The following is a 26437-nucleotide window of genomic DNA, read 5'->3' as shown; positions in this document are numbered from 1 at the left end:
GACAGGACGCTACTGCAGGCAGAGGAAGTATTAGGCTTTTATTAGTTTTTAAAAGTGTGCTAGTGAACTGTAGGCATTCTTAATGGGTGCAATACAGATCCTTTGCACCAGTGAGACAGAAATACCATACTAAGGCCGAATGCACACTGCTGTGGAACATGGACGTGAGCGGTCCGTGGTATCCCGGCCTGGCATCCTGCTGACAGCAGGAGCGCACGGCGTCATTGGTTGCTATGACGCCGTGCGCTTCATGCCGCCGCTGCACTACAATAATACACTCGTATGATCTATACGAGTGTATTACTGTAGTGCAGCGGTGGCATGAAGCTCACGGCGTCATAGCAACCAATTTTTCCATGCGCTCCTGCTGTCAGCAGGATGCCAGGCCGGGATACCTCGGACCGCTCACGTCCATGTTCCACAGCCGTGTGCATTCGGCCTTAATCAAGCTGTTCAGTCTGTTGGGCTTTTGGCATGTTTCTTTTGGTGTAATCCTACTCTTTTGCACTAGTAACAGGGAAATATATAGTTAATCAGTGTTTTTATTGTGTGGGTGAGACATACCTATTTTTTATTTTTTTTGGTGAAAAAAACCTTTACTTGTCACACTGATATATAATAGTTATTCAGCTGGTTAATTGGATCCATGTGACCTACTGCTGAAAGCACAGAGTTGGCAACAGCAGCCCACGGGCATCTGTCAACACCTTGCATATCAGCCAAGCAGTCTGAGCCCCAAGTATATTTGGTTTAAAATGCACTGTACTTGCCACCATCAAAGAAATATATAATGGATATTCAGCCGGTTAATTGGGTAGGTGTGACCTACCTATTTTTTGGGTATAAACAAAACTGTACTTGGCACCATCAAAGGAATATATAATAGTTATTCAGCCGATTAATTGGGTCGTTGTCCTACCCCCCCTCCCCCAACACCTCTTTTGCATCCATGACACGGATATACAATTGTTCGTCTGTCCGGCAATTTAGTGGGTGATTGTAACAAAATAAGGAGAGCATCAACTAGGGGTTGTGTGTTAGTAGAGCTCCTGATGCAGGGGGAGGATGTTGTCCATCTGTGCCAGCTATGTGCCCAAATGAAACGTCTCCCTGGTAAACGCAGGAGACAGGATGTTAAGTGACATTTTGTAGGCCCAAATACCAATGTACGAATGGGGAGGCCAGAACTAGTAGAGGCGGCAGTAGATTGGATGTCTGACAGTGCCTCCAGTTCCTTCACATTGTTTTCCACCCGGTCCACTGCTGAAAGCACAGTTGGCAACGGCAGCCCACGGGGATCTGTCAACACCTTGCATATCAGCCAAGCAGTCTGAGCCCCAAGTCATGCAGCAGTCACTTATGCTTTTTGATGACTCTGCTGGCGGGGTTTCCGTGGGCCATCAACCTAGCCCTGCCCCAGAAGTTGAAGAGATTGCATGCACTGATGCCCAACCACTTATGTTTGAGGATGAGGATGTGAGAGAACTAACGCAGCACGTCTCTAATGATGAAACACAGGTGTCAACTGCTGGGGCTTTCTGCAGTGTGCATACCAGCCATGACGGCAGTGGTGAGAAGTGTGTGGAAGATGGGGAGGATCCGTCGCTACTTTTCAAGGCGGGCTATCCCTGCCCTGCACGAACAAGTGGCGGGAAAAATCTGGTGTGCACTGCACATGGCCATTAGTGGCAAAGTCCATATAGCCACCGACATGTGGACCAGTAAGTATGGGCAGGGATGTTGTTTTTCCCTAACTGCTCACTGGGTAAATGTAGTGGTGGCTGGGCCTGAGGTGGACAGTGGTCTGGCGCAAGTCCTACCACCACTGAGGATTGCTGGACATTTCTCGATGCCACCTACTCCGCTTCCTCCTCTACCACCCCCTCATAATGTCAGCGCAATATCTGCACTACCAACTTCAGCACAGCCAGGTAGAAATTAAAGTAGGCTGTTTTGAAACTCATGTTTGGGGGAAAGACCCCACACTGTGCAGAAGCTTTGGGCGGGCATGGGAGGACAGACCGATGAGTGGTAGGTGCCGCTGAGCCTGAAGCCTGGCCTAGTGATGTGCGTCAATGGGCAAAATCTCTGGTGCTAGCCGGTTTTACACACATCCCTTGCCTAGCGCATTTGCTGAACTTGGAGGTGCAGAGGTTCCTGAAGAATTACCCCGATATGTCAGAGCTGTTGCAGAAAGTGAGGACCACCTGTGCGCTCTTTTAATGTTTTTCACCTTGCTGCTGCTCGCCTGTCTGCGCTGCAGCGTAACTTTTGGCCTTCCCGGTCACTGCCTCTTATGCGACATACCCACAAGGTGGAACCCCACCTTACACATGCTGGAGAGAATGTGCGAACAGCAGCAGGCGATAGTGGAGTTTCAGCTGCAGCACGCACGGGTGTCGCTCTGCGAAACGGCAACATTTCACCACCAATGAGTGGGTCTCCATGTAGGACTTGGACTTGTGTGCCGTGTTGCGCTGCTTCAAGTACTCCACCAACATGACCAGCGGTGATGACTCAGTCGCCAGCCTTACTATCCCACTTCTATGTCCTTGAAGAAAAAAAAGCTTCAGGTGCTGATGAATGAGTATGTGGCACAGGAGGGAGAGGAGGTGGAACAGGGATCATTCCCCTTGTTATCAGGCCAGTCGTCCACAGGTGACTCAGAGGGTGGGTTCCTGCACCAACAGCGGCCAGGTACCCAACTGTCCAGCCAGGGTACAGTTTTGGATGATGAGGAGAATCCCTGTTCACTGCAGGGTGGCACCCAAATCAGCTCACAGGCATGCTGGATCCCCGCTACAAGGACAACGAGCCGTCCTTACTTCCGTCACTGGAGTGTGAACGGAAGATGCGCGAGTTCAAGCAAATGCTGGTAGAGCCACTACTGATGGCGTTCCACCTGACAGTGGGGGCTCAGTTGAAGCACAAGGCGAAGACAGCGGAGGAGGAGGAAGTCACCAACGCAGCAGAGGAACGGTCATCACCTCAGAAAGGCTGAAATGTGGAAAAGCTTTGTTTGCATGCCACAGTATACAGCACCACCATCTGATATGGACTGTCTTAGCAGGAGGCAGCATTTCAGCAACATGATGGAACACATCTGCATGTACTGACTGATGGGTCTGCCCATTTAACTTCTGGGTCTCCAAATTGGGCTCATGGCCTGAGCTTGACCTTTTATGCCTTGGAGGTGCTGGCCTGCCCTTTGTCAAGTGTATTGTCTGAATGTTTAACTTGGCAGGGGGAGTGATCACTAGGTATGAGCGAACTTCATATTTTTGAAATTCCGTTATGCATTCCATCATGGAATTGCATTATGGTCCGTGGTAATGGAATCCATAACTCAATTCACATTATACCACAACCCGAACTGAAAAAGAATTTCCAAATATGAAATTCGCTCATCCCTAGTGATCACTGACAGGCGCATTCTCCTGTCCACAGCCAATGGACACGTTAAAATGAACCAGGCATGGATCCCACAGGACTTGTCCGTACCTTGGCCAGAGTAGAGAGGTATACCAGCTGCACCCAGCCATTGTTATACTCTAGCGCAGTTCGTGCATTCTCTTTGCCATTTCCAAATGTTTTGGGGCCTCCACAAACAAAAATAAACAATAATAAAACTGAAATAAAAAAAGTTTGGTGACCTCCTCCGCCTCTTCTGCCTGCACCGCCATGTCCGCCTCCTTTCGCCTGCAGTCCTGTCCGCCTGCACCACCAAGATTATTTCTTATATTGGCAGAGTAGAGAAGTATACCATTCACACCTAGCCATTGTTGTGCACTAGCACAGTTTGTGCGTTACGGTATCTTGCTATTTCCCAATGTTTTGGGGCCTCCATAAACCAAAAAGGAAATAAATAAATAAAACAAAAACAAACAAAAAAAAGGTTGGCGACCTCTTCCTCCACCTGCACCGCTGCCTCCTCTACTGGGACCTCCATCTCCCAGGCTCAAGACGATTTATGTCTTATATTGGCAGAGTAGAGAAGTATACCAGGGGCACCTAGCCATTGTTGTACTCCAGCGCAGTTTGTACGTTCTATTTGTTTGGTGGTCGACTGTTAACAATCACCCCCCAAAAAAATAAAGAATTGTAATTAGACCCATTTTGAATCCATCCAACTAATGTGGGAGAGGAAATTATTAAATAAGTGTTGGCTTCGTCTGACACCTCTTCCACCTACACCGTGTCCACAGCCTCCTCAACTTCCTACTCCATTTGCACTTCCGCCTCTTGGTTCAAGATGTGTTTATTTTTTCATTTTTATGTATTGTCATTTTAAGTCATTTTCCTATCCACATTTGTTTACAAGGCAATTGTACTGCTTTTACGCTTACTTTGGACCCCTTTGTAGCCCGCTAGCCCTTTCTATGACTTTGTTTACAGCCATTTTAATTCCCCAAAGTTCGGGTCCCCTGTGACTTCAATGGGGTTCAACCCGAATCGACCTTTGAAACTGTTTGGCTGAACCCCTCAAACCAGGACATCCTGCGGTCTGCTCATCCCTAGTAATCAGTATCTGATTGGGATCCGACATCCAGGACCAGATCCGCTATCTTGAGAAGGCATCGGAACTCCAGCATGGTGGCCTTCTCTGTGCTTAAGAAGCACAGTGCTGTACATTGTATAGTATCTTTGCTAGGTATCGTGCTCAGCCCTATTGATCGGTGATAAACTTCTGATACTGATGACCTATCCTGAGTAAAATCTTGGAAAACCCCTTTAAGTTAATTCACAGGTTTCTGTTTTGCTTTTTGAAAATGTTATGGCTATATCCACCTTAACAGGCTTCTTTTCTAATTACTCCAAGACTATAAGAAATGCTTTGTTTTTAATTTTAGAGTTTTTGGAGAAATAAGAACTTGATTGCGAATAGAGATGAGCGAATCAAAGCTGATTAAGTGGGATTTGAATTTCAGAAAAATTTTATTCGCACTGAAGCCGAATTTCCTTGCATTTCGTGGTAACTAATCCAATTTTTTTGCTAAAATGGCTGCTGCACATGTGAGGACATTGAAAAAGGAACTCTGGGAAGGTGGGATAACCCATAATGCCATGCATGCAGCCAATCAGCAGCCAGTACCCCCCTACCCACCCGTGATCCCTGGCCCTGAATGCCAGCATTTCAAAATTACGGTCATTTAAAATGCTGTAATTCCGTCTGGTGGAGACAGAGTTTTAACCCCTTAAGGACTCAGCCCTATTTCACCTTAAGGACTTTAATGATTTTTTGCAAATCTGACCAGTGTCACTTTAAGTGGTGATAACTTTAAAAACGCTTTGACTTATCCAGGCCATTCTGAGATAGTTTTTTCGTCACATATTGTACTTCATGACACTGGTAAAATGAAGTAAAAAATTCATTTTTATTTATAAAAAAATATAAAATTTACCCAAAATGAAGTAAAAAATTGCAAATTTCCAAGTTTCAATTTCTCTACTTCTATAATACATAGTAATACCTTCAAAAATAGTTATTACATTACATTCCGCATATGTCTACTTCATGTATGGATCATTTTGGGAATGATATATTTTATTTTTTGGGGATGTTACAAGGCTTAGAAGTTTAGAAGCAAATCTTGAAATTTTTCTGAAATTTTCAAAAACCCCATTTTTAGGGACCAGTTCAGGTCTGAAGTCACTTTGCGAGGCTTACATAATAGAAACCACCCAAAAATGACCCCATTCTATAAACTACACCCCTCAAGGTATTCAAAACAGATTTTTACAAACTTTGTTAACCCTTTAGGTGTTCCACAAGAGTTAATGGCAAATGGTGTTAAAATTTCAGAATTTCGATTTTTTTTTTTTTTTTTTTTTTTTTTGGAAAATTTTCCATTTTAATCCATTTTTTCCAGTAACAAAGCAAGGGTTAACAGCCAAACAAAATGATATATTTATTGCCCCGATTCTGTAGTTTGCAGAAACACCCCATATGTGGCCGTACACTACTGTACGGGCACACAGTAGGGCGTGGAGGGAAAGGTGCGCCGTATGGTTTTTAGAAGGCAGATTGTGCTGGACTGGTTTTTTTGACACCATGTCCCATTTGAAGCCCCCCTGATGCACCCCTAGAGTAAAAACTCCATAAAAGTGACCCCATCTAAGAAACTACACCCCTCAAGGTATTCAAAACTGATTTTACTAACTTTGTTAACCCTTTAGGTGTTGCACAAGATTTAATGGAAAATAGAGATACAATTTAAAAATTTCACTTTTTTGGCAGATTTTCCATATTTTTTTTTTTTTTTCAGTTACAAAGCAAGGGTTAACAGCCAAATAAAACTCATTATTTATGGCCCTGATTCTGTAGTTTACAGAAACACCCCATATGTGGTCGTAAACTGCTGTACGGGCACACGGCAGGGTGCAGAAGGAAAGGAATGCCATACGGTTTTTGGAAGGCAGATTTTGCTGGACTGTTTTTTTTTTTGACACCATGCCCCATTTGAAGCCACCCTGATGCACCCCTAGAGTAGAAATTCCAAAAAAGTGACCCCATTTTAGAAACTACAGGATAGGGTGGCAGTTTTGTTGGTACTAGTTTAGGGTACATATGATTTTTGGTTGCTCTATATTACACTTTTTGTGAGGCAAGATAACAAGAAATAGCTTTTTTGGCACCGTTTATTTTTTCTTGTTATTTACAACATTCATCTGACAGCTTAGATCATGTGGTATTTTTATAGAGCAGGTTGTCACGGACGCGGCGATACCTAATATGTATATTTTATTTTTATTTATGTAAGTTTTACACAATGATTTCATTTTTGGAACAAAAAAAAATCATGTTTTAGTGTTTCCATAGTCTAAGAGCCATAGTTTTTTCAGTTTTTGGGCGATTTATCTTGGCTAGGGTATGATTTTTTCAGGATGAGATGACGGTTTGATTGGTACTATTTTGGCGTACATGGGTCTGATGTCTGTAAAATACAGTACAGTACACTATATAGTGTATTGTACTGTATTTTACTTACACTTTGTCTGGACAGATCTATGCCTTTAGCACAGATCTGTTCAGCACCATGGCAGCAGGATGCCTGAGAAGGCGTCCTGTTGCCATGGGAACCTTCCCCGTCTGCTCAGTTGTGGCCACAACTTCACAGACGGGGAAGGGGGCAGGAGGGGGGCTCCCTCCCTCTGTGACCCCATCCTGTCTGGGGGCTGCAAAGGCACAGCAGCCCCCCGATGGGAGAGGGAGGGAGCCCCCTGACCCTGACAGTTAACTTTTTCCATACAGCAGTCCCTACGGACCGCGGTATGGAAAGGGTTAAACGGCTGACATCTGCACAGATGTCAGCCGTTTATACCAGAGTGTCAGCAATGTGCTGACACTCTGGTATAACCACTGGCTACCAATGATTATTCAAGAGGAGGCGGGCGGGGGATCGCGATCCCGCCTGACGCACCACCCGCAACCCCCCCCCCCTGCACCACCTGCCGGCATAAAATCATGCAGGGGTGCAGGGGGGTGGGGCAAAATCAACATTTTGGGCATTTAAAAGTTTCTGATCCCCGCGGTCAGGGACCGCGGCGATCAGAAACTGCAGAAAGCGCAGCAAACCGCTGGTCTGAATTTACCTGCGGTTTGCGGCGATCACCGCAACGGGGGGGTCACATGACCCCCACCCCTGGCGTTGTGACAGGATGCCGGCTGAATGATTTCAGCCGGCATCCTGTTCGGATTAACCCCCGCAGCTCATGATCCTGGCTCACTTGCAATAAAATGAGTGTGGTCAGTAGGAGTAATTGAGGAATAAATGCAATCCAGACAGGAGATATAATCCAACTAGTCTTTACTGAAGGGGTGCAGCATAAATCCATAGGAGTACAGCAATAGTCTTTAGGTCCCAGCAGGTATTGGCAATGTATGGCAGGGGTTAATGCCTCTTCTGCTCCTATACTATATGCCCGGAGCGCTTCAAGGATTGCAGGGCGCTTCAGTTTGCCTCCTGTTGCTTTCTCCTCCTACTCTGCTTCCTCATCCTCTACCGGCTCCTCATCTGGTCAGCATAACACCTTCACCACCAACTTCAGCACAGCCAGGGGTAAACGTTAGCAGGCAGTTTTAAAACTTACCCACACCGCGCAGGAGCTGTAGACGGGTCTTGAACAACAGACCGATGAGTGGTTGGTGCCAGTGAGCCTCAAGCCCAGCCTGGTGGTGTGCGATAATGGGCGAAATCTCGTAGCAACTCTGGGACTAGCCAGTATGACGCACATCCCTTGCCTGGCGCATACGCTGAATTTGGTGGTGCAGAGGTTCCTTAAAAATTACCCCGATATGTCAGAGCTGCTGCATAAAGTGCGGGCCATCTGTGCGAGCTTTTGGCGTTCTCACCCTGCTGCTGCTCGCCTGTCAGCGCTGCAGCGTAACTTTGGCCTTCCCGCTTACCGCCTCAATAAGACGTGCCCACAAGGTGGAACTCCACCTTGCACATGCTGGCCAGACTGTGTGAGCAGCAGCAGGCTGTAGTGGAGTTTCAGCTGCACCATTTCACCACCAATGACTGGGCCTCCATGCGAGACCTGTGTTCCTTGTTGCGCGGTTTCAATTATTCCACCAACATGGCCAGTGCCGATAACACCATTCTCAGCGTTACTATCCGACTTCTATGCCTCCTTGAAAAAACGCTGCTGGCGATGATTGAAGAGGGATCATTTCATTGGGTTTCCGGCCAGTCATTCACAAGTGGCTCCGAGGGTGGGTTGATGCACCCACAAACGCCAGGTAGACAATTGTCCAGCCAGGGCACAGTTCTGGAGGATGACTAGGTGGAGGAGGAAGAGATGGAGGAGGAACAGTGTTCACAGCAGAGTGGCACCCAAACCAGAGGACAGCTTTTCGTTGCCTCTGGGCAGCCTGGCACACATGAGCGATTTACATGCTGCAGTGTCTCCGCAACGACCGCCGAGTTGCCCACATTCTAACTTGTGCTGATTACTGGGTGGCCACGCTGCTGGATCCCCGTTACAAGGACAACGTACCTGTGACGAAAGCACCTTCGTAACTGGGAGTTGGAGAGGCCTGCTTGCGAGCCTCTTGCCCTGTGACTATGGCCCCTGTGACAGAAGTTATCTAGAGTCAACAAAGCGGCAGCAGGACCTCTCCTGTCTAACGTTTCCAAATACAAAATACCCCAGTGACATTCCCTATAATTTTTTATTTTAATAACAGGGCATCTTAAGAGTCCTGTATTGTTATTTATCGTCACTATCTCCCCGAGTGGGTAATTATCGCGCGCCCCCCCCTCCTTTCTTTCAATTCTTCCGTTTTAATAGCTTCTCCCACATTTCCGCTCAATCACAATTAAATTTCATCCTTTGATCTCCCTCGGATGTGGTCTCTTTCTCATGCTCCCTCTCCGGCGTGGAACCCTGATTCGGCGCTAACCGTGATCATCATGGTAGGCGCAGAAAAGAACATCGAAAGTTGATAGAGCAGATATCCAATTGGATTGTGAACATCACGGGGACGTGTGACATGGTGGGGCAGTATGTTTGCACACACCTACACGAACTGACTGATGGGTCTGCCCCCTGAAACTTCTGGGTCTCCAAATTGGGCACATGGCCTGAGCTTGCCCTTTACGCCTTGGAGGTGCTGGCTTACGCTGAAGCCAGTGTATTGTCTGATCGTGTGTTTAGCACGACTGGAGGGGGTTATCACAGGTTGTATTTCCCATTGTTTTGGGGTGTACCCTAATAAAAAAAACTATAAAAAAATATTTAAAACCAAAAAGCAGTGTAGGCTACCTCCTACCTCCTTCTCCTCCACCGCCGCTTTCACCTACACCGCCACATCCACTGCCTCCTCAACCTCCTTCTCCATATGGACCTCGTCCTCCTAGATCAAGATCAAGATATTTACGTATTTTATGTTATTTTAAGTCATTTCCCTACCCACATTTTGTTGCAGAGCACTTGCCATGCTCTTAACCACATTTTGCTGCCATTTGCAGCCCTCTAGCCCTTTCCATGACATTTTTACAGCCATTTTAGTGCTCAAAAGTTCGGGTCCCCATTTGCTTCAATGGGGTTCGGGGTCAAGTTCGGGTCCCGAACTTGAGCTTTCTAAGGCTTTTTGTGGAGTGTATTAATGGAAAAAGAAGAAATATATTTGCCGCTCAGCGCTGCAGTTATCTGTTGTAAAGCCTTTTGTGTAGTGGAAAAGTGGAAAAAAATTAGGGCCCAATTGCCGTTCAGCAGTGCAGTTATATATTCTAAAGCCCTGTCTGCCGTGTATTAGTGGTAAAAAAGCTTTTTTTTTATTTTCTACAACTGGCCTGGTCATTGACTCCAGCACCATTCATCGGCCACAACACAAGGAACCTGACAATGTGCATATGCCATTTCTGGTTTCTACAAGTGCCAAAGTTATGTAACAAATCTTACACTAGAACTGTCATGTCACTCTAGTAATGCGTCAAAAGCAAATTACAATATATTTCTTGCATCAAATATTCCTAACAGATTAAAGTTTGGAATTTGGTTGAGTGCCTTCAGAAAAAAAATGGTGAGCCTTCATATTTTCTACATTGGTCTTTATTAAGTATTTAAATTCATAACTTAATCTTAAGTCCATACCAAATTAATAGAACAATAAATCCACCCAGTACCAATAGTGCCAATAAAAACTAGAGCTCACCCCACAAAAAACAAGACCTCGACTATCTCTGTAGTTGAAAACATACACTTGAGAACAAAATTGTTAGTACCTTAACGTTCAATAACGAAAAACACAGTGGTCGCTAAAATTTGAAAGTGATAAAAGTTATAATAATAAATAAAAATGTACTGAAAATCAGCAAATAAAAATCAGACATTGCTTTTGAATTGTGGTTCCACACTGAACATCGAGCAAAGAAGCTAAGGAGAGGGTTGTCTCAGGAGATTGTAAAGAAAATTATAGACAAATATGTTAACTGTAAAGGCTAGAGGACTATCTCCAAACAGTTTGATGTTCCTGTTACAACAGTTGTTCATATTATTCTGAAGTTTAAGATCTACAGGACTGTAGCTCAACTCCCTGGACATGGCTGTAAAAGGAAAATTGATGGCAAATTGAAGAGACAGATATTGCGAATGGTAATAAAAAAAGATCCCAGAACAATTTCTAAAGAGATTAGAAGGGAACTCCAAGGTCAATGTACATTAGTGTCAGATCGCACCATCTGTCACAGATAAAGTAGAATAAATGGAAGATAACTGAGGAGGAAACAACTAAGTCATAAAGTGAGGCTGGAATTTTCCAAAATTCATATTGACAAGCCACAAAGCTTCTGGGAGAATGTCCTTTGGACAGATGAGACAAAAATGGAGCTCTTTGACAAGTGAAATTGGCTCTATGTTCACAGATGCAAAAATGACGCATACGAAGAAAAAAACATTGTGCCTACTGTGAAACATGGAGACTTTTTCCTTTTATTTATTAATACCCAAATTACAGAAAATTTAGAAAAATTCACTATTTTCTAAAAATGAATTTCTCAGCTTTTATGGCAGATAGTGATACTTCATAAAATAGTTATTACTTTGTTTTCCATATGTTTTCTTTATGTTGGCATCATTTTGTAAATGTCATTTTATTTTGTAAGGACTTTTTAGAAGCAACTTTTAAAATTTTTAACAAAATTTCCAAACTTTTTTGTTTTTTTAACCACTTCACACTCGGGCCATTTCCCCCTTCCTTACACAGCCTAATTTTGCAAATCTGACGTGTCACTTTGTGGTAAAAACTTTGGAACACTTTTACTTATCCAAGCCATTCTGAGATTTTCTCGTGACACATTGTACTTCATCACAGTGGTAAATGTAAGTCGATATTTAACCTTTATTTATAAAAAAAAATCAAAAATGTACCAAAATTTTTGAAAAAATAGCAATTTTTAAGCTTTCAATTTCTCTGCTTTTAAAACAGAAAGTGATACCTCATAAAATATTACTTAACATTCCTCATATGTCTACTTTGTGTTGGAATCATTTTGGAAATGTAATTTTATTTTTTTAGGAAGTTAGAAGGCTTAGAATTGTAGAAGCAATTCATAACATTTTTAAGAAAGTTTCCAAAACCCACTTTTTAAGGACCAGTTCAGGTCTGAAGTCACTTTGTGGGTCTTACATAGTGGAAACCCCCATAAAAGACCCCATTGTAGAAACTACACCCCTAATGTTACTTAAAACTGATTTTACATACTTTAGCCCTTTTGGTGTTCTGCAAGAATTAAAGGAAAATGGAGGTGACATGTCTAAATTTTACTTTTTTGGCAGATTTTCAATTTTTATCCAATTTTTTTCTTTAACACATCGAGGGTTAACAGCCAAACAAAACTCAATATTTATTACCCTGATTCTGCGGTTTACAGAAACACCCCACATGTGGTTGTAAACCGATGCAAGGGCACACAGCAGGGCGCCAAAGAAAAGGAGCGCTGTATGGTTTTTGGAAGGCAGATTTACCTGAACTGGTTTTTAGATGCCACGTCCAATTTGAATACCCTGATGCACCCTTACAGTAGAAACTCTCAAAGTGACCACATTTTGGAAACTAGGGGATAAGGTGCCAGTTTTATTTGTACTATTTCAGGGTACATATAATTTTTTTATTGCTCTATATTCCATTATTTTTTTGAGGAAAGGTAACCAAACAATTGCTGTTTTGGCACTGTTTTTATTTTTTATTTTCTACAACATTCATCTGACAGGGTAGATCATGTGCTATTTTTATAGACCAAGTAGTTACGGATGCAATTATATCAAATATGTCTACTTTCTTTGTTTCAGTTTTACATAATAAAGCATTTTTGGAAAAAAATAATTGTCTATTTTCAGAACGCCATATTTTTTTATTTTTCTGCTGATCAAGACAATTGGCAGGGGCTTGTTTTTTGCAGGAAGAGTTGACTTTTTTATTGGTACCATTTTGGGTACATATGATTTTTTTTTGATCATTCGTTATTTCACTTTATGGGGCAAGGTGACCAAAAAATTGGTTGTTTTAGCACAATTTTTTTTTTTTTTTTTACAGCGTTCACCTGAGGAGTTAGGTCATGAGACCTTTTAATAGAGTACATAATTATGGACGTGGCGATACTTAATATGTATACTTTTTCTGATTTATTTAAGTTTTACACAATAATAGCATTTTTGAAACCCAAAAATTTTTTGTCTCTCCATAGTCTGAGAGCCATAGCTTTTTTATTTTTTGACCGAATCTCTTAGTCTCATTTTTTGCAGGAAGAGGTGACTGCTACTATTTTGGCAGGCAATCATCTTTTTGATCGCTTGGTGTTGCACTTTGTGATGTTTGGTGACAAAAAATGTTTTTTTTGGCACTGGTTTCATGTAATTTTTTTATGGTGTTTACCTGAGGGGTTAGGTTTTATTTTTATTGAGCTGGTTGTTATGGACACGGCAATACCTAATGTGTGTGTGTGTGTGTGTGTGTATGTGTGTATGTATATGTGTATATATATATATATATATATATATATATATATATATATATATATATATATATATATATATATATATATATATATAATTTATAATTTTTTTTTTTACTTCAAAACAATAATAGCATTTTTGAAACAATAAATTGTTTTAATGTCTCCTTGTTCTGAGAGCGCTATTTTTTTAATTTTTTTTATTCATTTTAGTTTTTTTAGCAATTTTCTTATGTAGGGGCTAATTTTTTTCAGGATGAGGTGACTGTTTTATTGGTACCATTTTGTGGGACATACGCCTTTTTGATCACTTGGAGTTGCACTATTTGTGATGTAAGGAGTATGGAGTCAGTGCTTGGGGACACCCAGTGTATTTAAATCTAATTTGGCCTCTATTTCTGAAGTGTTTCTGGCGGGATTCGATCTCACAACCTTCTAAATTTACAGCCAAGAATATTAACCACTACACTATAGAGCTGCATGGCCAGTTACTAAAAAAAAAAAAAAAAAAAAAAAAAAATACTTCTGCTGTACAGGAATACATACTTAGTAGTAAGTATTTCTAGTATTCCTATACAGCAGAAGTCTCACATTCTTGGCTGTAATGTAGAAGGTTGAGAGTTTGAATCCCGTCAAATGTTTCAGAAATAAGATATATTATAAATAAAATAAAAATATATCTATATTTAAATAATCTGGCCATGCAGCTCTATATATGTAGTGGTTAAGATTCTTGGCTGTAATGTAGAAGGTTGTGAGTTCCAATCCCACCAGAAACTTTTCTGAAAAAGAGGCTAAATTAGATTTAAATACACTGGGTGTCCCCAAGCACTGACTCCATATATGGGCATATCTATATATGGAGTTAGAGCAGGGACTCCTAAGCCGAACTAGAGTCCAGACACCCTCCCCAATTGAGAGCAGGGGGTGCCTGGTTTAATGCTCAGGTTCTCCCATTGACTTCCATTGTGCTCGGGTGCTCTGTAGAGCACCTGAGCATCGGGAAGTGTTCTACTCGAACACCAGAGCACACAAGCACTCTGGTACTCGACCAACACTAGTGATCAATTAAATTAATCAATATAATTTTTTATTAATAAAAATTCAACAAACATACACAAAGATACATGACTGAAGGAATAAAGATTATACTTGCATACAATATTTTATATTAGGATAATTTTTTACAATATATAAATATTATGGCAATGAATGAATGGTATGGTATACTGTAATATTATAGGTTGGGTATAATCACCAACTTTGGTGTAACAATAGGAAAAAAGATGTCTTTAATCAAGACTAAAGTCAACGAGAAGTGTAATGTTTTCTAGAGACTGTAATATTCATGAAGTCCATATAAAAATAAAGACTGATGTGCACAGAGACCCAGGAAAAGACTTGGAGGTAAACAAATCTGTGTTCTGGGAAAGGTGTGAAGATAGAGGGCACTGCAGAGTGACCCAAGACAAGGGTGAAGAGTACCTGGAGCACACATGTCCATAGAGGCTCCAGAGGTAAAGTTAATAGAAAGTAAGTTCTGTCAACACAGAAAGGAGGTCTGTGACAGAAGGACTGGCGTAAAAAATGGAGAACTGAGCTCAAGGAGAATAAGTATTGAAGAGCTTCAGTAAGTGATTTAGATTTATAACAGCTAGGGTTCAAGAAGTGAGATATTTAGCGCCTATGTACGGCCTAGGTTATTTTTATTTTATTTTTTTCCTGAAAAAGCTATTCCATTGAATTGACATAAACACCTCTGCGAAGTTCAGGAATCTGCTACTTGTGATACTAAAGCAAAAAGCTGTGTTAAAGGACTACTCTTATTTTATTTGATCAGAGACAATAATGCCAAAAGTGTGAAAACCTCAGATGAGGCTGAATGGACAGGTTACTCCAAATTCTTTGTTCTACCATGTTATAACTGGTAAGAAAGAAGGAGGATGACAAAGTCACAGCTGTTCAGAGTGAGTACATGACCCTTCTGAAGAAGACCAAGGAATTCCTGATATGCAAGTCAAAATCTGTGCCCAGGAAAGATGTGTCACCACAAGTAGTAAAAAGAGATACAGGTAGATCTTGTATATGAACATCATTGGGATAATATGATACAATTCAATTTAGGACTGCACATCATCCACATACAGTTCTATCAATCCTATCATAGACTTTGTGAGTCAAATTTAAGATGAATAAGTGAAACTAGTGTGTCAAGACCATGACGAGACCATAGGAAGATGATAGAGAAGGAGATGCCTAATAAGATATTAGATTAGTTCTTAAATCTATATCATTAGTATTCAATCACAGTTTACCATATGTTCAGCAAATGTTGTCAAATAATTGATGGACAATTAATATAAAGAAGAGAAGAATGAAGAGTCCAAGATAATCGTAAAATTTGATTTTGTGGGTTCGAAAACATTCTCACCCTCAAGAGGGGGAAATGTTAAATAATGTGATATAATATTAATTGGTATTTAATATAAAGGATGTATTACACTACACACTGACGCCATCTATAGTAATACACTTTTCAATGGGAGGTCTGTATGAGGACATCAAGACCTATATTTGAAGTCTCCATATATGACAATGTAGAAGCCCATACATTAGTAAGACACGCCTGTATATATGGTCAGAGACATATATATGGGAAAGGCATGCAAATTAGCAGAATCTGCCTTGTTTTTCAGCTGAAACACTATTTGCATGTCTTTCCCATATTCCTGTGTTTATGCAAATGAGTTTACCTGACTAAACAGTATAGAGAGGTTATTGAATATAAATGTTAGGACAATTAGAAAACAGAAAATTGTTATGCAGCCCTCCTAATCAGTGAGGATAGAGTTAGCTGGCATCCAAAAAAAAAATATTTTTACATTTTTGTCACCCAAATTAGAGATGAGCTAATAGAAGCTGACGAAGAGGAATTAGATCCGAATTTCAGGAAAAATTTGATTTGCAACATAGTAACATACTACATAAGGCCGAAAAAAGACATTTGTCCATCCAGTTCGGCCTGCTATCCTGCAAGTTGATCCAGAGGAAGGCAAAAAAAAAAACTGAGGTAGAAGCCAATTTTCCGCACTTTAGGGGAATAAAAAATTCCTTCCCGACTCCAATCAGGCAATCGGAATAACTCCCTGGATCAACGACCCCTCTCTAGTAGCTATAGCCTGTAATATTATTATGCTCCAGAAATACATCCAGGCCCCTCTTGAATTTCTTTATTGTACTCACCATCACCACCACCTCAGGCAGAGAGTTCCATAGTCTCACTGCTCTTACCATAAAGAATCCTTTTCTATGTTTGTGTACAAACCTTCTTTCCTCCAAACGCAGAGGATGTCCCCTCGTCAGTCACAGTCCTGGGGATAAATTACTGACCCCTGATATATTTATACATATTAATTAGATCTCCCCTCAATCGTCTTTTTTCTAAAGTGAATAACCTTAATTTTGATAATCGTTCAGGGTACTGTAGTTGCCCCATTCCAGTTATTACTTTAGTTGCCCTCCTCTGGACCCTGTCCAGCTCTGCTATGTCTGCCTTGTTTACAGGAGCCCAGAACTGTACACAGTACTCCATGTGTGGTCTGACTAGCGATTTGTAAAGTGGTAGGACTATGTTCTTATCACGGGCATATAAGCCCCTTTTGATGCAACAATTGCAAATTTCCTCGTGCTTCGTGGTAACGAATTGCAATTTTCCTAAAATGGCGACTACACATGTGAGGACATGGGGCAAGAAACTCTGGGAAGGCACCCAGATTGACATGGCATGCAGCGAATCAGCAGCCAGCCAGACCTGTGATGTCACAGCCCTATAAATACATCAGCCATCTTACAGTCAGACGTTTTCCAGCGTTCAGAGTGCAGGGATAGATGTGTGAAGGTGCTAGGGACAACAAGTGGAAAAACTATTGTGGGGGAAAAAAAAGATAGAAAAAACTAAGTGCAGGGAAAGGATCGGAATCATTTCACAGCATCTTAGTGCAGGGAGATACGTCAGAAGGCACTAGGGACATTGATAGGAAAGTGATTTACAAGTGCAGAGAATGATTATTTGGGGGTCCAAATAGTCATTAGACAGCTCTTTCATTGCAGCTTTTTGTTATTGGGCTGCAAGTGTTTTGTTGAAAAGCCGTTAGTGGCTTATATCTTAGTATCTTATTCAGTACGACAAGAAAAATATATACGCATTTCACTTCTGCAGTTATTACTGGTGAAAGCGTATAGGGGCGTATTTCAGTAAATAAAATTGATTATTTTTATATATATATATATATATATATATATATATATATACGCACTGCACTGTTGCCGTTAATGCTGGTGAAAGCGTATAGGGAAGTTTTTCAGTAAAAATGGAAAATATTGTGACACATTGAGAGGTTTGGTCTGGGAAAAAAGGTATTTTTCTCCCAGCATGTACTGCTGGGCTGATTTACAGCCAGGCGAGGTCAAATACCGGACCTGATTTTAAATGCCAGTCCGGGTTTTGGCAGCACCTGGCTGTCCTTAAATAGGCAGCTGGGCTCAGAAGCCATGTCTGTTGGGATCAGGGAGCCTTGTGTCTGGATAAAGGCTTGCTACCGGTTTGGTGTGAAAGCAGGTTGCTGCTGCTATCAGCAAGGACTCTTTGAGGAAGAATTGCCGCATGGTGTGAATTACCACCAACACAGCAGGGTGACTATTTATTTGAATATGACATTATGTTTTGTCACTTGCCTAAAGTGTGAATAAAACGCTGAACTGTTTGATCCAAATTACTTGTTGACTCTATACTGCGTACGCTAATCCTGTCTACCAGAGCAAGTCCCCACAATATATACGCACTGCACTGTTTGGCACATTTCAGTAAAAAAAGAAAAATATGTACACATTTCACTTCTGCAGTTATTTCTGGTAAAAGTGTATATGGTCGTATTTCAGTACAACAAGAAAAATATAATCTGTGCATTTCTGCAGTTAATTGTGGTTAAAGCGTTTAGTGGACTATTTTAGTCCAAAAAGAAAAATATATTTGTTGCTTTTAGGGGTGTTTTAATTTCCGTTTTAATTTGTGTAGTTCAGCTAAAAGTATGTCAGGCAGAGAAGTGCCATGCCATACACAGAGGAGTGGCAGAGACCTGATTGTTTCAGGTGCAAGCAGAGGTCGCAGCAGAGTAAGGGGGCGTGGCAGCAGGAGTCGCAACGAGAGGCCTGAGCTCCTGGTGTCATCAAGCGGTTATGACTTGACCTCAACCTAGCGGTTCTTGATTGGTTAACTTTGTCATCCACGTCATCCCAAGTGACCTCAGACACCCCCATCCAACAGTCAGTGGGTTTGTCAGACACAACCCTTAGTTGGCATGGCCCGGGAGCAGGCACTGTGCCCTCACCTGTCCTCAACCTGCCTCTGTCATTTGCTGTTCCCTCATCCACAGAAGTATTGTATGCTGTGGGCTCAGCTCCACTATACAGCGAGGATGAGCTGCTAGAGGACCAGCTACTGCCCAGCCAAGATCTGGAGGAGACATCCGCCGCTTCCTCCACTAGGTGGGCAAGTTGTGGCAGGCGCTGCACTATGAAGTGCCTGTGGCATTAGAAGAATTCTGATATCTCTGACTTTTAGTCTAACCAGACTGTCTATTACTCTGTAATTCCTCTAGCACCATTTTATGGAATCAGTAGGTTGAAAGAGCACACCAAATGCTTGAAATAACTTCTTTATTCAACTTTTTTTCATATAACACTGCCGCCTCCGCTGCAGATAGTCCTTGTACAAAACATGTGTTGCATAAAGATTCATAAAATGGTGGTATGCATAAGATGGTGGTTCAACTGTTCAATCTTGTCATTCAACATAAAATGGTGGATATATTTCTCTAGTATCTGTACTCTCACTTTAAGTCATTTAAGCACTTTATGATCTCTCTGAGAGGTATATCTGAGGTCTAACTAATAGTTCTACTTGCTGAATTTGGTCGCAATTTGCAGTATGCAGTTAGCAGTAACTATTTGCAGATTGGTTGAGTTTGATCTGCTATGGTTGTATGCAATTTGGATTGCCATATGGAATTTAAATGGTTGCAATTTGAATATGTAGTTTGCAATTGTTGGAACTGGAAGTAAACACACATATAACTGGTTCAGTATACAGTTCTAATCTATATTAACAGTAGGAACATTATATATATATATATATATATATATATATATATATATATATATATATACATACTGCTCAAAAAAATAAAGGGAACACTTGAACAACACAATGTAACTCCAAGTCAATCACACTTCTGTGAAATCAAACTGTCCACTTAGGAAGCAACACTGAGTGACAATCAATTTCACATGCTGTTGTGCAAATGGGATAGACAACAGGTGGAAATTATAGGCAATTAGCAAGACACCCCCAATAAATGAGTGGTTCTGCAGGTGGTGACCACAGACCTCTTCTCAGTTCCTATGCTTCCTGGCTGATGTTTTGGTCACTTTTGAATGCTGGCGGTGCTTTCACTCTAGTGGTAGCATGAGACTGAGTCTACAACCCACACAAGTGGCTCAGGTAGTGCAGCTTATCCAGGATGGCACATCAATGCGAGCTGTGGCAAGAAGGTTTGCGGTGTCTGTCAGCGTAGTGTCCAGCGCATGGAGGCGCTACCAGGAGACAGGCCAGTACATCAGGAGATGTGGAGGAGGCCGTAGGAGGGCTGGTAGGAGATCCCTCAGGAGACCATCCGCCACCTCATCAGGAGCATGCACAGGCGTTGTAGGGAGGTCATACAGGCACGTGGAGGCCACACACACTACTGAGCCTCATTTTGACTTGTTTTAAGGACATTACATCAAAGTTGGATCGGCCTGTAGTGTGTTTTTCCACTTTAATTTTGAGTGGGACTCCAAATCCAGACCTCCATGGGTTGAAAAATGTGATTTCCATTTTTTAATTTTTGTGTGATTTTGTTGTCAGCACATTCAACTATGTAAAGAACAAAGTATTTCAGAAGAATATTGAATTAATTCAGATCTAGGATGTGTTATTTTTGTGTTCCCTTTATTTTTTTGAGCAGTGTATGTATGTATATATGTGTATGTATATATGTGTGTGTGTATATGTATATGTGTGTATATATATATATATATATATATATATATATATATATAGATGATTTTTTTTATTTATTTTTTTAATACCTATTTTGGCCTCTCTGCTTCCATAAAACACAGCTCTTAGTGGAGTGAATGTCTGTTCAGCTTCTCTACTCTGGTGTAATGATTATAGCAGCTCCTGCTAGGGGAATTTCCCCAAGCTATTTGTGAGGCTGGGTGTAATTGGTCAAAACTCCTGGGTTGTGGGAGGTTGGCTGTGATTGATAAAGACTCCTACCCAGCAAAAACTAACTCTATGCTTTGTTTCTGCTCTGTCATTGAGCTTACCTCACATTCATATAATGGATCTTAAAGGCATATTTTCTTTTATGCTTCTGTGTACACAATATATAACAGTTATGACATGCAAACATGAAGTCACTGTAAAAACTCTGCTTTTGTCTTTAACACTCAAACATAGGAACTATATTAAGGTTATTGGCAGGTTTAGCGGTATAAACAAATAAGCTATATTAGCAAACTAGGACAGGTCTTAGCTGGCCAGTTACACAAGTAGTGATGAGGAGAGTGGTGCAGGAGCTTGTGTTGCAAGACGTCAAGCTCCTGACCTAGAGACTGTTGAGGAGGACATCAGTGAAGTGCAGACACTACTTGATGATGATGATGATGCCGATCGCACTTGGGAGCCGGGTGCAGAAGGGGCTTCATCAGGAGAAGAGGGTGGCAGCTTGCCTGTAAGGCAGCGGCTGAGCCAGATGCGCGGTAGCATGGCTGGGAGTCAGCAGGGTGGCAGCAGTTGAAGGTCGGGACCAAACATGCCTGGGGTAGACCGCCTGCTTCGCAGCAGCCTACCTTCCCGGGAAGTAGTGGTGCAGGGGTTTATGGAGGAAGTGGTGGTAGCAGTCAGTAAGTGCAGACTGTTGGGGGAAAAATCACCTACTTGGTGGTGTGGCAGTTTTTTATTAAGCTGCCAGAGGAGGTTAATGTGGCCACATGTAGAATATGTGGGCAGAAGGTGAATGTTGGCACTACGGCCCTATGCAGCGTCGCCATGCAGTGGCCTGGGTGAACTGTGGCTCAGATGTGGTGATGCTGCGGTAGGCTGGACCACCAGTGGTGCCCACCCGCTTTCAGATAGTCAAGGCTCCACCACCTCAGCCGAAGGGAGCTGTCTTTCATTCCCATCTTCTGCTGGTCCAGATGCTCCTGCTCCTTCTAATGGCGATTGCCAAGAGACAGCAGTATGATTGCACGCATCCAATGGTGCAGAAGCAGAATGTGCTCCTGTCCATGTTGCTGGTGCTGCAGTCCCTCCCTTTCCAAGTGATGAGGTCTAGAGTCCCAAGCCGTCATTTCTTTGCGAAAGAGGTATTACCAACCCTGCACAAATATGTAGAACAGAAGGTGGGCCAGTCCTTGAGCCTGTTGGTGTGTGCCAAAGTGAACGGCAGCGCCAGCGTGTGGAGCTGTAACTACGTTCAGGGACAGTACATGTCCTTTACGGCATACTGGGTGAATGTGGTTCCTGCACAGCCACACCAGCAACTTGGCCAGGTCATGCCGCTTCCGCCTCCATGTTGTCACGCCCTTGGTCCTGCGACAATGTCCGCCTTTGCATCCTCAACCTTTACCGTATCTTCAGCCTCCACTGCAAGTCACAGTGCACCTCCAGCATACCACATGTGCAGGGCTCGGCGGTGTGATGCCGTTCTGCACCTGGTTTGCCTTGGCGAACTGAGTCACAAAGGGGAGGAACTGCTCTGTGTAATGCAGAGAAAGCCAGGATTCAATTTCTTGATGCATCAACTGAAAATCAGAACCATGCTGATCGACAATGGGAAGAACATGGTGTCGGAGTTGCATCAAGGAAGGCTGAGCCATGTGCTCTGCATGGCACATGTGTTCAATCTGGTTGTCAAGCGGTTCCTGAAGTCTTCCACCCATCTGCAAGACATCCTAAAAATGGCCAGGAAACTTTGCATGCACTTTAGCCCCTCGTACACCGCAAAGCACACCCTCCTTGAACTGCAGCGGCAGAACGGCATCCCCCAACATAGGCTGATATGCGACGTTTCCACCCGTTGGAATTCCACCCTCCATATGTTGGACTGACTATACGAACAGAGAAAGGCCATCAACTTTTTCTTGATGATGCAAGCGGATAGGAGTATTCCACTGTGTAACTTCGATGTCAGCCAGTGGCAGCTCATGTGTGACACCTGCCGTTTGCTCAGGCCCTTTGAGGAGGCCATATTATTTGTAATTCGCCAGGACTACGGAATGAACGTCATTCCACTGCTTCATGTCCTGGAACAGATGCTGGTAACTATGGCTGGTCAGGGGATAGGAGATGTGGCGCCTTGATCTCACAGCCACATGAGCCCTGTGGGGGCTGAACTGGAAGAGGAGGAGGGGTAGGAGGACATTGGAGCACAGGCAATGTGTAGCCAATGGGTGGTTTTTCTACTCTGCTGACAGGAGAGGAGGAGCAGGAGCAGCCAGAGGAGCTACAGGGTGATGAGGAAGACGAGACCGAGGACCTGGACACACAGTGGCAGTATGCAGTGGAGATTGAAGCAGGGAGTCCCTCTGAGTCACTTGCACAAATGGCCCGATGCATGCACACTTGCTTGCGTAGTGACAGACTAATTGTTACCATTCGGAAGAGGGATGACTTCTGGCTCTCCACCTTGTTGGACCCTCGCTACCGGTCCAGAATGGGGGGCTTTTTTACACCCACCGAGAGGGAGGACAAACTGAACTACTACAGAGACATCCTATGTAGTCAGTTGGCCGCTACCTATCATGCGCCATCGTCCATCCTCTCGCAGGTCTGACCGGGGGGGCCCTCTGCGCTCACATTCCATTTCTATGGCTGCTGGGAAGGGGTGGGGTGGCAGGAGCAGTACCAGTTCCTTTAGCAGCCTGAGTCCACAGTCATTTATGAGTAGCTTTCTTCAACTGCATGGTGAAGAATCTACTCACCAGAATCTGCAGGTAGACCTGGAGCAGGACCTGAACGAGCAGGTGGTGGCATACTTGGACAGCACCCTGCCACCCAACATTGAAGATCTGCTGGACTACTGGGTAGCAAAACTGGATTTGTGGCTGTAACTAGCAGAGTTTGCCCTGGAAAAGCTGTCCTGCCCAGCCAGTAGTGTGGCATCAGTGTGGGTTTTTAGTGCGATGGGGGCAAAAGTTACCCCAAGGAGAACTCTCCTGTCCAACCAAAATGTGGAGAGACTTACCTTTTTTGTCAAGATGAATCAAGCGTGGATCTGCCAGGATTTCCAACCACCAATATAATGGGGCGCTGAAGGCGCACTCGGTCTCCCATCAGCCGCAGACCTGCTGCTTAGCTTCGGGAGCGAGGATCTGTGTTTGGCCTCGTTCCCAGGGCGGCTTTGCTAGCTGGGAGTCTCCCTGCTCCTAGGTCTTCCTTGAGCGCCGAGCTGATCACTCTGTGCTCGACTTGTCTGTCTGTCGGTCATGTGACGCTGGCCACGTCACATGACCCTCACTCCCTCCCCACTATAAATACAGGCGGCCTGCTGGCTACAAGTTGCCTATGATTTTCGTCCTATAGGCTGTGTACTTTGTTATTTAGCTACCTCTGGAATTGAACCTCGATCCGCCTCTTGACACCTCTTCTGCCTGCTTCCTGTACCTTGACGCTACCTCTCGGATTTTGACCTCTGATTGTTTACGGATTTGTCTTTGCCTCTTCCCTTGTTCTGACGTGACCTCCTGGACTGACCTCTGCTAGTTTACCCGCCTCGCCTTCTGTTTTTGTTCTACCTCTTGTCCGCTTATTGTAACTTCTCATTGGTTGACCTCTTCCCTGCTGTCTATCTGCTTGCACTTAGTAGGTTAGGGACTGTCGCACAGTTGCGCTCCGTCACCTAGGGCGGGTGGTGCAAGTAGGCAGGGACAGGGGACCAGGTGGCAGCTCAGGGGGTGCACCTCCTCTCTAACTTGATTCCCGTGACTCTACCCGTGACAACCAATTCCTGATGCATCAGACTAGATCATCCATGGTGCCACACCAACACTTTAATTAGAGACCGGTTTCTTCTGGCTATCTGCCTCAGCTACTACTTTGATGCTGCAACCCGCCTGATGCCACACATCTAGAGTTGAGCGAACACCTGGATGTTCGGGTTCGAGAAGTTCAACCGAACTTCCCGGAAATGTTCGGGTTCACGTCAGCAGAGAATCAGTCTCTTCATGCCATATAAGAGAATCTGGCTTCATGTCAGCAGAGAATCAGGCTTCACGTCACCCACCACTGGAAGAGGCCACTGTCGCACATTTAGGCCCCGGCACCCAGGCAGAGGAGAGAGGTCCCGTAACAGAGAATCTGGCTTCATGTCAGCACAGAATCAGTCTTCATGTCATAGCAGAGAATCAGGCTTCACGTCACCCACCACTGGAACAGGCCACTGTCACATATTTAGGCCCAGGCACCCTACCAGAGGAGAGGTTCATTCAACTTTGGGTTGCCCCGCAATATAATGGTAAAATGAAAATAGGATTGAATGAGGAAGTGCCCTGGAGTACAATAATATATTGTTAAGGGTAGGTAGTTAATGTCTAATCTGCACAAGGGATGGACAGGTCCTGTGGGATCCATGCCTGGTTCATTTTTATGAACGTCAGCTTGTCCACATTGGCTGTAGACAGGCGGCTGCGTTTGTCTGTAATGACGCCCCCTGCCGTGCTGAATACACGTTCAGACAAAACGCTGGCTGCCGGGCAGGCCAGCACCTCCAAGGCATAAAAGGCTAGCTCTGGCCACGTGGACAATTTGGAGAGCCAGAAGTTGAATGGGGCCGAACCATCAGTCAGTACGTGGAGGGGTGTGCACAGGTACTGTTCCACCATGTTAGTGAAATGTTGCCTCCTGCTAACACGTTCCGTATCAGGTGGTGGTGCAGTTAGCTGTGGTTTGGTGACAAAACTTTTCCACATCTCTGCCATGCTAACCCTGCCCTCAGAGGAGCTGGCCGTGACACAGCTGCGTTGGCGACCTCTTGCTCCTCCTCTGCCTTCGCCTTGGGCTTCCACTGGTTCCCCTGTGACATTTGGGAATGCTCTCAGTAGCGCGTCTACCAACGTGCGCTTGTACTCGCGCATCTTCCTATCACGCTCCAGTGTAGGAAGTAAGGTGGGCACATTGTCTTTGTACCGGGGATCCAGCAGGGTGGCAACCCAGTAGTCCGCACACGTTAAAATGTGGGCAACTCTGCTGTCGTTGCGCAGGCACTGCAGCATGTAGTCGCTCATGTGTGCCAGGCTGCCCAGAGGTAAGGACAAGCTGTCCTCTGTGGGAGGCGTATCGTCATCGTCCGGTGTTTCCCCCCAGCCACGCACCAATGATGGGCCCGAGCTGCTTGGGGTGCCACCCCGCTGTGAACATGCTTTATCCTCATCCTCCTCCACCTCCTCCACCTCATCCTCATCCTCCTCGTCCTCCAGTAGTGGGCCCTGTCTGGCCACATTTGTACCTGGCCTCTGCTGTTGCAAAAAACCTCCCTCTGAGTCACTTCGAAGAGACTGGCCTGAAAGTGCTAAAAATGACCCCTATTCCTCCTCTTCCTCCTCCTGGGCCACCTCCTCTTCCATCATCGCCATAAGTGTTTTCTCAAGGAGACATAGAAGTGGTATTGTAACGCTGATAACGGCGTCATCGCCACTGGCCATGTTGGTGGAGTACTCGAAACAGGGCACACATGTCTCGCATGGAGGCCCAGTCATTGGTGGTGAAGTGGTGCGACTGACCCGTGTGTGCTGCAGCTGAAACTCCACTATGGCCTGCTGCTGCTCGCACAGTCTGTCCAGCATGTGCAAGGTGGAGTTCCACCTGGTGGGCACGT

The 26437-nt window shown here is 43.9% G+C and overlaps 1 protein-coding gene across 1 annotated transcript in view; it reads left to right on the top strand.

The window, feature by feature from the left end:
* LOC121001206 (maternal DNA replication licensing factor mcm6) overlaps positions 1-26437 on the top strand; it is a 197291-nt gene that overhangs the window by 116019 nt on the left and 54835 nt on the right. The window lies entirely within an intron of this gene.

The sequence above is a fragment of the Bufo bufo genome, chromosome 5, assembly GCF_905171765.1.
Source record: "Bufo bufo chromosome 5, aBufBuf1.1, whole genome shotgun sequence".
NCBI classification, from domain to species: Eukaryota; Metazoa; Chordata; class Amphibia; order Anura; family Bufonidae; genus Bufo; species Bufo bufo.
The sequence above is the reverse complement of the archived record's forward strand: the minus strand, read 5'-3'. Positions and strand labels throughout refer to the sequence as shown.